Source organism: Rhododendron vialii, chromosome 2a, assembly GCF_030253575.1.
Source record: "Rhododendron vialii isolate Sample 1 chromosome 2a, ASM3025357v1".
Lineage (NCBI taxonomy): Eukaryota > Viridiplantae > Streptophyta > Magnoliopsida > Ericales > Ericaceae > Rhododendron > Rhododendron vialii.
Genome location: NC_080558.1, coordinates 2,143,430 through 2,155,026, shown reverse-complemented (window position 1 = coordinate 2,155,026; position 11,597 = coordinate 2,143,430). Strand labels below are relative to the sequence as shown.

Here is an 11,597-nt window from a genome sequence, read left to right as displayed (position 1 = left end):
ATTTAGTTGTCCCCACATTTTTTCAATCAAATACACCATCATAACACAAAAACTGTCTCTCTCTTCCATTTTCAACATATTTCTAAGAAAAATACTTTTACAAAAAGTTTCTATTTTTTTGAGCAAAAACTGTTTTTTTTATTAAAACTGTTTTTTTTTTTTGCAAAACACAGTTTTTTTTATTAATTTTTTTTCAAAAACTGTTCTTTTAAAAAAAATTCAAAAACCACTTTTTTTTTATTCAAAAACTGTTTTTTTTTTAAATTTTTCCCGAAAACTTTTTTTAAATTAAAGTTTTCAAAAAACTATTTTCTCTTTTTCTAATAACGTAATTTTATTATAGTTTGAAGCCTATTTTTAAAAAATTGTTTTTTTTGTTCGTAATTTTTAGATTTTTATAAATTGAAAAGGTGATGTGGCAAGTTTTGATTATTCAAATTTGATTGTACCATTGTGGATCTCTACATTGTTAACCTTAACAACTTCTTAAATGCATAACCAAAAGATGATGTGACAACTTTTAATTATTCTACTGTGGATGCTCTAGCACATTCCTATGTTAATAATATCTAACACACTTATGAGATCCATTCTTATTCTAATACACATTTTAACAAATATTTTTAACATACAAATATATCAAACACCAATTACGAAGCCTTTGTTCGATTAAAGGTTCAGTTTTAGTTTTAATTTTGTTTTCAATCATTACCCTATTTTTCTCTCCAATCATTACCCTATTTTTTCAATTATTACTTTCTCATCTCTCTCTATCTCTCTTCAATCATTATCTCTATATTCAATCATTACTCTATTTATCTCTTCACCCACTACCAAAATTAAACTAAACTAAACTCCTAACCAAATATAACCGAATGCTCTAAGGTTCCGTTCCGGAAACCAAAATAAGTCCTTATTTTTTAAGAAGGCAATTTCATGCTCAAAAATTATGGTCTTATTAAAATCTAAAAATCTGCAATATGAATCTTGAAGATCTTAATGAGATCTTTTATACGATGCAAAAAAATTTAAAAAATTATTTTTCATTTATTTTATTTTTAAATTTGAAAATGTGAAATAAGCTATTTATTTTTTAAGAAGGTTTTTAGAACGGAACCTAAATTTTAGAAGAACGAGGTCATGAAACTTTTTGCTTATCTTATCTAACTAATCCCTTGTCATCATTAATTACTCGTACAATGTGCTGGCACTGTCCCGAAGGAGACTTTTCCCACCACAGAGAGGAGAGAGAGAGAGAGAGCGAACCAGCGATTACTGATCAGCCAGTGAATCAGGGAGTGAGAAATGGCTCCCACATCGGGAGTTTGGATTTGCATGTGTGTGTTTAAAGGGTTCACTTTATCTTTTTCTAGTCAGCAATTGCTTAGGTGAGTTTGGTAGGTGAAATTATCCTCTTGCTCTCCCTCAAAAAAACTAAGTCGTGCCCACCCGTTGTGGAGGGATCCGACCTCTGGTGTAGGCCTCTTGGGCCCGCTGTCGTTGTGTTGCGTTTCGCGGTGAGGCTCTTGCGTCTGCGTCAGATGGGCTGGCTCCCACATCGGAAGTTTGGGTTTTTTGTGTGTATATTTAAAGGGTTCACTCTAGTCAGCAATTGCCTAGGTGGGTTTGATAGGTAAAATTACCCTCTTGCCCTTGTCCAAAAAAAAAAAGAAAGAGTGAGAAAGAAAACAGAAACACTAACGAACAATTTTCTAACGGGAGAGAGAGAGAGAGAGAGAGAGAGAGAGGGAGGGAGGGAGGGAGAGGCGCGATGCACCTGTTGAATTGGGTGGCGGTGGCGCGTATGGCGGCGAGTGGGATCGGAGCGTTGGGGGAGGAGAATATAACGTTCGGATCGGTGATGTGGTTCGTGTACGCGGGGCTCTCCGGCTTCCTCGTCCTCTTCGCCGGTATAATGTCAGGCCTCACGCTAGGCCTCATGTCGCTCGGTCTCGTCGATTTGGAGATCCTCCGGCGGAGTGGCACGTCCGATGAGAAGAAGCAAGCAGGTCCTCTCTCTCTCTCTAAAATTCTGTGCAATTATACGCGATCGATTTATAACCTGATATATATAAGCAATGTAGGCATGTAGATGTGATTCAATTAAGTTGCCGTTGCATATAAGGAGTGGTTTTCGATCTTACAAATCGCAATTGAGTTCATGTGTAAAGGAATGAATGTGTCCTCCATTTATACGTGATCAATTGAGAATCTGACATTCATAAAGCAATGTGGACACGTGGATGTGATTTGATTAAGTTGCTATTACATATGGGAGTGGTTTGCTTGATTAAAATTTAAAACTTCCGCAATTGAGTTGATATATTGGTTCGATACGTTTGAAGATTTGTAGATAAGTGTGTGGGCACGCGCCCCAAAATCTTCAATTTTGTTGGTTTAAAATCGGGTGCGGCCCTCTTTGGAAAGGCGCGGCGAAACGCTTCGATTCAGAGTTGCCACTCGGGTTTTGCGTTATGCACCCAAGGAACCGAACTCGAAAACGTTTGCCACGTTTGTTTGATTTTTGAAAAAGGCGTAGACCGGTCCGTCATCACCTTCGATATCTGAGGTTCGGGAGCCAGGTTACGAGAGGAAAAGGGTTTTATGGCACCCCTCTCGCCCAATCCGGAAATCGGTCTCTACTCAGGCATTTTGTTTTATAAAACATTTGCATTTTTCTCTCTTTTGATCATTTTTTAGCCAGTTAGGGCGGGGGAACAGATAATGGGGATTAAAACTGTAACAGCTTGCAACTTATAACAGCTTTGCAATTTATGTGACAAAATGCTTATGGATGACTGGCTTGCAATGATAAATATAGATTGAGAGCAAGCACTGAGCGACCCGGATAAATTGGAGTACGCTGTCCCGAAGGAACGTGAGCAGGATCCACACTAGCATGCACTGGCCGAGCCACTGCATACTGGCACAACCTGCGCACGCCACACTGAGACTGGCGTACTCCTCTTATCAGGTTTCACAGTCTTTGTTTGCAATCCTCTGGGCTCTGGAAAGGGACCAGCGCACACCCAGGACAAACCACGCAGTTTAATAGAACATAATATATACAGTTACAGACAAATGAAATGGCTTCAAGCCACGAAAAAGCAGCAGAATAACCCAAAAACAGTGGGGGAACAGAAAATAGGCCAAGATTAAGTTAAGATACAAGGGCCAGCCACTAGATCCTAGGACAACCTGCCGTACGCCAGTCATAGGATGCCGTACGCATGTTTGACCCTAATCCAGTGTTTGGCTTTGCATCATCTGGGCTCTGGAACATGACCAGAAGGATTCCAGAGGCCTTTTGAACAGATAAAGAGTAAGCATAAACAACAGCATCTAAGCAACTCTAAATATACAAAAAGCAGTAAACTGATTATTAGCATGCAAGGGTGATTGACAGATAGATAAAATAACAGAAATGATGATCCATGATTCCCATGCCAGTAGTGCTCGTACTACCATGACTGGCGTACGGCATAGGTGTACTGGCGTGCGCCATGTCTCATCTCATACGATTGTTGTATTTTGCCAGTTTAAGGCCAGGACTAGTATTGCTTACCAGCCTGGGCCTTACTGGTCTCCCTCAGAAGTTGAAAACAGAAAGGGACACAAGGGTGGTATACCTTTTTGTGTTGAGGTTTGAAGGTGGTATTGAGCTTAAGGGTTGAAGATGGAGGTTTAGAAGGTGACTGGATATCAGTAGGGTATATGGAAGTGAGTTGCCCTACTTTCTCTTTCAATGGAAGAGGAGAGATAGAGAGCAAGAAAGAGGGAAGAAGAGAGCTTTTTCTTCTTAATGTGGCTAACCCCTTGCAAATGAATGCAAGGGGGGTATTTATAGAGGAGAGAGGGACTGAGATCAGTTGGGGCTAAGGGCTGTTTGGCTGGTTGGTTGAGAAAGGGAGCCTCCCATGCATTAAATGCATGGGACTTGGCTTGATGGGGGGTGTAGGAGAGAGAGGAAACGTCTCTGCCGAGAGTAATCATCAGGGAGACTGTGGCCGACGTCAGGGTGGCACAAAAGTCTCGTCCATGTGGCTGAATAAAGTTGATTTGACTGGGCTCGACTGGCGTGCGCCACATATGGACCGGCGTGCGCCAGTGATAGCTGAGTCAACGGCCGATGACCAACACGTGGCAGTTAACTGGCGTACGTTAGCACAGTACTGGCGTAAGCCAGTTTGGGCTTTGCTGGGGCCGTTTGGTTCTGGCTTGAAGGGTTTGAAGTGGGTTCGAAAGAGGTTCGGGACGCTCAAGGCTCAAACACACCCTTATCCTCAGGCTGTTTTCGACCATAATCATCATTGGGGAAATGAAAGACCGAGAAGTAGCATTATCTGGATGGTCCAGAATGGGGTGTCTACAAAGTGAATATGTCACGTCTTGAGAATTCTGATATGTATAAGCATTGTAGTGCAATTCAATGAAGTTGCTATTTGATATGAGGAGTGATTTCTGTACTTTAAACTTTTCGACTCTTCGCAATTTAGTTGATGTGTTGGTTTGATACTTGCGAAGAGGTGCAGCAGTGCAGATGAATGAATTTGTCCTCCATTTATATGTGATTGAACGAGAATCTGAGATTTATAAGGAATGTAGAGATGCAGATGTGTTTCAAGTAAGTTGCTATTTGGATAGGAGTGATTTCCAAGCTTCAAACTTTCAGACTCTTTGCGATTGAGTTGATTTGGTACTTGCGAAGATGGGTAGTTGAATGAAGGCGTCCCCTATTGGCCATTTATATGCGATCGAGTGAGGATATGACATTTATGATCAATGTAGACATGTTTATGTGGTTCAGTTAAGTTGCTATGCGTTAAGTTAATGTTTTGGTTCGATACTCACGGAGAAGTGTAGATGAATGAATGTCTTTCCGATCATCCAAATGAAATGTAAGGAATTGAGTCTGGTAGCTGAGTATTGAAACGTTGTAGTTGGATGATCTCGGAACGTTATTACTTGAGAAACTCGAATGCAATGTAGAACTTAAATTCGTACTGGGACTTCGTAGAGGAGATATACAAAATCCAAAGTCAAGTTTTAGAATTTTCCTATCATTAAAGTAGATTGATGACAGATTTGAGGTGTAGTTATGTTTGATTGATGACAGATTTGAGGTGTAGTTATGCTTGAGTAGGTTACATTTGAGGAAGGTTAAAAATAACCTTTACTAAATTAACTTTTTGTTTCATCAGATTTTGAAGTAATTTTAGGTGCTTTCAGGGCTTATGTTTATTATGAGTGCTTATTCTGGAAAGCCTACGCTAAACGTATCGGTTGGGCTTATCGATTTACCTTTTCTATATTCAGCTGTTATCCTTCCAGTTGTTAAGAAGCAGCATCAGCTTCTTGTAACTCTGCTCCTGTGCAATGCATGTGCTATGGAGGTAAGTGAATAAAGTTTCTGTTGTCTTTCTTACAAATGATCTAAAAGTAAAATATATATTTGGCATTATGGTTCGGGCCTGGGCAAAGCCAACTGAACTTCCTCTTTTTAATTACCCAAAAAAAAATAAAATATTTGGCATTACTTGCACAAGGTCTGTGCCCCCTGGCTTGGATTGGCATTCCCATGGTTGTGAGCCTGAGCATGTGTCTTCTTCTTGCTTATACTAGATTAGTGAAGCGGGAAAAAAAAACCTCTGTTCAGACTCATCTTTGGAACCAAAACAGAAAAAGAAAAGAAAAAGAAAAAGAAAAAGAAAAAGAAAAAGAAAGGGAAAGGGAAAGGGAAAGGGAAAAAGAAGAAATTTCAAACTGAAAGCGAGTCATGTGAATTTGGACTGTAAAGTGATACTTCCATGTGTAGTTCTTAGACTATTTGTGTATTGTAAGTACAAAAATCTTTGTGTGCAAATTAGGAGTTATGTTTAGGGTAAACAATTAAGATATTGAGTTTCTTCATCACGTGTATGATACTTGCATCTATTTTCCATTGTCATAAATCATAAGGGATTTGCATATTCGATGAAATGGTCAACAAATTAAAATATGCAAATTAACGCTACAGGAAAGGCATAAAGCAAAAATCTGCAGCTTGTCTGATGATTTTTTTTCAACAGTGTGGTGTTCTTGAATGTCTTAGTGGACTTTCGCATGAAGTTTCCTTGATTATATTTCTCCAGTTCTACTTTAATTGAAACTCATGTGTATGTTTAGCTTTACTGATGTATATGCTTTCTCTTCCAACAATTGAAGGATAAATATTTTTTACTGATGGTTTGTTGTTTTGAAATCTGCAGGCCCTTCCTTTATACCTGGATAAGCTTTTCAATCAGTACATTGCTATTATTCTCTCTGTGACTTTTGTTCTAGCTTTTGGGGAGGTGCATTGCATTTCTAAACTACCACTTTCTTTGGGAACTGGAACAGTGAACAGAATCTGATCCAAATTGCCCTTCTGTTGCTAGGTTATTCCGCAAGCAATATGCACTAGATATGGACTAGCTGTAGGTGCAAATTTTATTTGGCTTGTGCGTATTTTGATGGTAATTTGCTACCCAATTGCTTATCCTATTGGAAAGGTAGCTCTCTCTCTCTCTCTCTCTCTCTCTCTCTCTCTCTCTCTCTCGTGCACGTGCTTAATCATCCAGAGAATGGATTATGATTTGAAAACACGAGGCCTTACTGCTTTCAACACATTATGGAGGTGGTGATAGTTACTTTGCCACTTTTTGTGGGGATGGATTCACACAATCTTCGGTACACAGAGCATGCTCAACATGATTTACACTGTCTTTACGCATCACCTGGTTATTGAGATGGAAAAATGACGATGCAAACAGTTTTAGAAATGCAATTGAGCTTGGTCAGACAAGCTGATATTTTGGGTAGTCAAGCAAAAGGGGAGAGTTCGGTCTTGTCTGATCAAAATTGATGACTGACCAGTGGGGAGTGATATGGTTTCTATTTAAAGGGGTAACAGGGAGAAGCTGAAAACAATGTGGATAAAGGCTTGGAGGCTGGAGCTATAAGAGGACACTTTGACCCGAAAATTAGCATATATGCGGCTGTAGAAAGATCCAAAGCTACAAAAAACAAAATTGTCAAAGGCAAGTGCAAGTGCTTGGGATGGCATTGTACATGATGGCATTATGCAGTTCAGTGAAGGCTAGTGTCAGGACTCTTATAAATGATTTATTTTATGTGCTCTTGTTTGAGCTGAATTTTCTTGTCCTTTCTATGTGTTCCTGAATTATGGATTCAATTTTACAGGCTTAAAATAAAATGGACCTTAAATGTTGATCAATCCATACTTCCCCAGTAAGTATGAGTGTTTGACTGTGTCTGAAAGAGTATTGAGACATGGAATTCAATACTTTCCATTCGCATTCCTTACAATTAAAAATATGCTTATGGAAGAAACTGAACTGAACTCCAGCAATAGGAAAAACAACAAACAATGTCCACCTTACCTACTTTCCTTCCGATTCTTTCAGCCAATGTTTAGTTTCTTGTCCTTGTAATATCTTGGCTTTTTTGAACCTGATTTGTTGTGGAATCTATAGATATCTAATTTCCACTTTATTTAACCTGTGTGTTCCAAAAACTGACACAGTATGGGTACATTGTTTTGCTCCTATATTTTTGAAGCTTGTTAATTTTTACTCTAAGTCTTCTAATTGCGAGTCTGTGATTTTTGTGTCTGGTATTATACTTTTACCTATTTAAGAATCTTCTTTGGCTTTAGCGGAGCTCTTTATGTCATTCCAGATTCTTGATTGTGTATTGGGACATCACGAACCACTATTTAGACGTGCGCAGTTGAAAGCTCTTGTCTCCATCCACAGCCAGGAGGTAAATGGCCTCCATTAAAATTTCTATATATACATGACAATTTGTGTGCAATTACAGTATTACACTATGCAAAGGTGCTCAAATGCTGAACTCCCAAACAATGGCTCGGATTCTCCCTCATTTTTCTTGGATATAATTCCTTGCTTTTTCTAACTTGCAGGCTGGTAAGGGCGGTGAACTCACGCACGATGAGACAACGATTATTAGTGGAGCACTGGATTTAACTGAGAAGGTATGACAGGGACAGGATTTGCCATTCGAAGTCTATATATCATTTTCCTTTGTGTTTGTCCATGCATGATCATGAAGTCCAGAAATGGAAACTAAAAACAGTAAAATATACCAAATGCTTTTTTTGTTTGCTTTTCTTGTCTTGTAGTACATTGCAACAGAAAAAGGATGGAAATATGTGAGTATTTCGACAATTCACTTGATCCTTAGGGATTGTTTGATAACCTAAATTCAGCACTTAAAACTAAATCAATTAAGTAATAAGTGATTCAGTAGGTTTGATAACCATATTTTACATTGCTTAAAAAATTAAGTGCCACTTAAAATGAAGGCTAAAAAGTTGAAAAATTAAGTAGCTCTGAGCTACTTAATTCTAGCTGAATTTTTGTGTATTTGCATTCAACCATCATATCACCACCACAACCACTCCCACCACCACACTACACTCCTACAACCACTCCACCACCACCACTCCTACAACCACTCCACCACCACCACTACCATCACTCCACCACCATTACTCCATTACCACTACAACTTCGCCACCACCACCATCAATCCATCACCACACCTCCACCACCACCACCATTACTCCACTACCACTACTCCTTCACCACCATCACCATCAATCCACCACCACCACCACATTACCACCACCACTTCAACACCACCACCACCACCACCACCACGTCCACAACCATTTCCACCACTCCACCACCACCCCCACCACTCCACCAACATCACAACCACTACCACTCCGGTCCATCGCCACATCACAACGCCACCATTGCACAACCATCACTCCACCGCCACCCCTCACTGCCACCATTACACCACTGCCACCACCACCACTCTACCACCACCCTCACCACTCCACCACCACCACCACCACCACCACCACCCTCACTCTATCACCACCAACCCACCACCACAATCATCACTCCACCATTACCATAACTACATTGTGACCATTACTATTAGTAAATTAAGAGAGAATCAAAACTAAAAGTAATTCATCAATTTTTTAATTCAGTGCTTAATATGTTTATCAAACAGCTTTTCAGCTTAAAAAATTCAGCATTCAGCTTTTAGTTTTCAGTACTTAATTTTTCAGCTTTCAGTTTTATCAAATAGCCAGTGTACCTCTTGATTCATTTGTAAAGTGATTTCATGCCGGTCCATTGCCCTAAACTAGAAACTTTTTGAACTGGATTTGTGTTTATGTTTTGGCAACCTAACTTTACTAAATACTCTCATTATCCGGTAATTTCACCCCATGTCCCATTTTCTTCGTGCAAACATTCTTGGTCAATTCATTGAAAATTGGTCCTTGACTCAACCCAGACACTTCATTCCAAATTAGATTCACTGACCGCCCTGCATCCAATTTAGGGTACTATAAACCTGATGAATCTCTTATTTATTCAACCTTTCGAACTGATTCTGAATAGCATTTCCATCAACATCTCACTCTTCTTCTTTCTGAATAGACTGCCGAAGAGGCTATGACGCCCATTGAGTCAACATTTTCCCTGGACGTGAACTCAAAATTGGACTGGTTAGCGTTGTTTTATTGTTCATGTGGAACTCTTATTATATCTGCATCATGTGTTCCTTTGTGATAAGTTCACGAATCAGTTGAAGTAATTTCTAGAACACTGATGCATTTAAGATTTACTTGTAATTCTTTCGACAAAACTAAATTAGGGAAGCAATGGGAAAAGTTCTTGCTCGAGGTCATAGTAGAGTTCCTGTTTATTCTGGCAATCCGAAAAACATCATTGGACTTCTTCTGGTGAGTTGTATAGCCTAAATCTATCAGTGAATTTAATGTCAGATTATAAAAATTATTTTTCCATTTCGCTTTATTATTCTACCATCATTGTAATTAGGTAAAAAGTCTTCTTACGGTACGACCAGAAACAGAGAACCTTGTTAGTGCTGTTTCAATTCGGAGAATACCACGGTGAGTAAATTCACCCTTGTACTTTCTTATGTTGTTCCAAAAGCATTGAGCTGAAGTGGTCCTATGTGGTTTCCAATAGGGTTCCTGCAGATATGCCTCTGTATGACATTTTGAATGAGTTTCAAAAGGGTAGTAGTCATATGGCAGCTGTGGTGAAGACTAAAAGGATAAACAGATACACCTCATCCAATGTTGGTGAAGATAAAGCTAAAGAGAAGAAAGTTGTTGGTGGGGACTCCCAAGTAACTACTCCTTTGCTATCCAAGCAAGATGGGAGTCTAGAAACAACCATTGACATTGAGAAGGCTTCAAGGCCATCCTCCATGAAGAAGCAAACCTCTTTCTTGTACAATGACGTTCCAGCAAATGGATTATCTCGCTTTCCAGAGGATATTGAAGACGGTGAGGTAATTGGAATCATCACATTGGAAGATGTATTTGAAGAACTTCTGCAGGTAATTATTATAGGCCGTTGAGTCCTCTGTTTCATTCATGTATGGCTTATCTAATTGACATTGAAGTTTATGGTGCTCGTTTTTTATCTGGTGCAGGAGGAGATTGTAGATGAAACAGATGAATTTGTTGATGTTCATAGACGGTACTTTGAACCTTGAACCTTTGAGGTTTCGATGGGAGCTCTGGGTGTTTTTCAATCTCGAGGGAAGAAAAAGAAAAGAAAGGGACTTTTTACCCCTTCCTGCTTTTGTTTTCCTACTAGGGGAGGGATAGGGGAAAAAATCGCAGAGAAAACACATGAAAGTTATTTTCCTTCTTATTCTTAGCCTTGTCGTTCCTCTTTTGCTTTGATAATTACGGTTTGCTTTTTTCTTTTTTTAGAAGGAAAAGAAACTCACATTCCTTTCCATTTATCTGCAAAATAAAAAAATAACTTCTTTTTTTTTGGTCCAGAGTTTCTCCGTAACTTTCTATTAATTTTCCCTTTTCCCACCCACAATTTTCAAACACACCCTTGGGCAGTTGCTGAGAAATTTCCCACCCACAATTTTCAAACACACCCTTGGGCAGTTGCTGAGAAAAGAAAATTAAAAACTGATGTGACTTTGTGTTTGCAGGATACGTGTGGTTGCAGCTGCGGCGGCTGCATCAGTGGCTCGCTCGCCATCCGTTCACAGGTTAACTGGCCATAAGGGAGCGGTGAGTGGGTTCCATAAAAAAATATTTGAGTGTTGAGAATTACATCTCCGTGGGTGATTATATTCCATGGTCATGGTTTCTCGCTGATGAAATTTCTTTCGTTGTGAAAGAGTTCTAATGGATGAATACTTTTTGGTTCTTGTAATTCTTTTAGGTAAGCCAAAGTAAGCAAGGACAAACCCCGAAGAGATCTGTAGAGGAGATTCAAATTCAACGAGGTTTCTAGGGAATCTCGGTAAACCTCTTCTCGTTGACACCACCAATAGGCAATGAAGTTTTGTTTTATAGGGCTGCTACTGTTGAAACGTGAGGAGAATTATTTGTTTATGCCACGCAAAAAGAAAAAATAAATAAATCTATAGCTTGTGCCACATGCTGTAAACTGTGGAATTTATTGAGCAAACTATTTATACGTGTATATATTTGCCACAGGACTTGATCA

General features: G+C 39.3%; 1 pseudogene; it reads left to right on the top strand.

Annotated features, from left to right (window-relative positions):
• Positions 1 to 1,696: 1,696 nt before the first annotated feature.
• LOC131309736 (DUF21 domain-containing protein At4g14240-like) lies at positions 1,697 to 11,597 on the top strand (annotated as a pseudogene).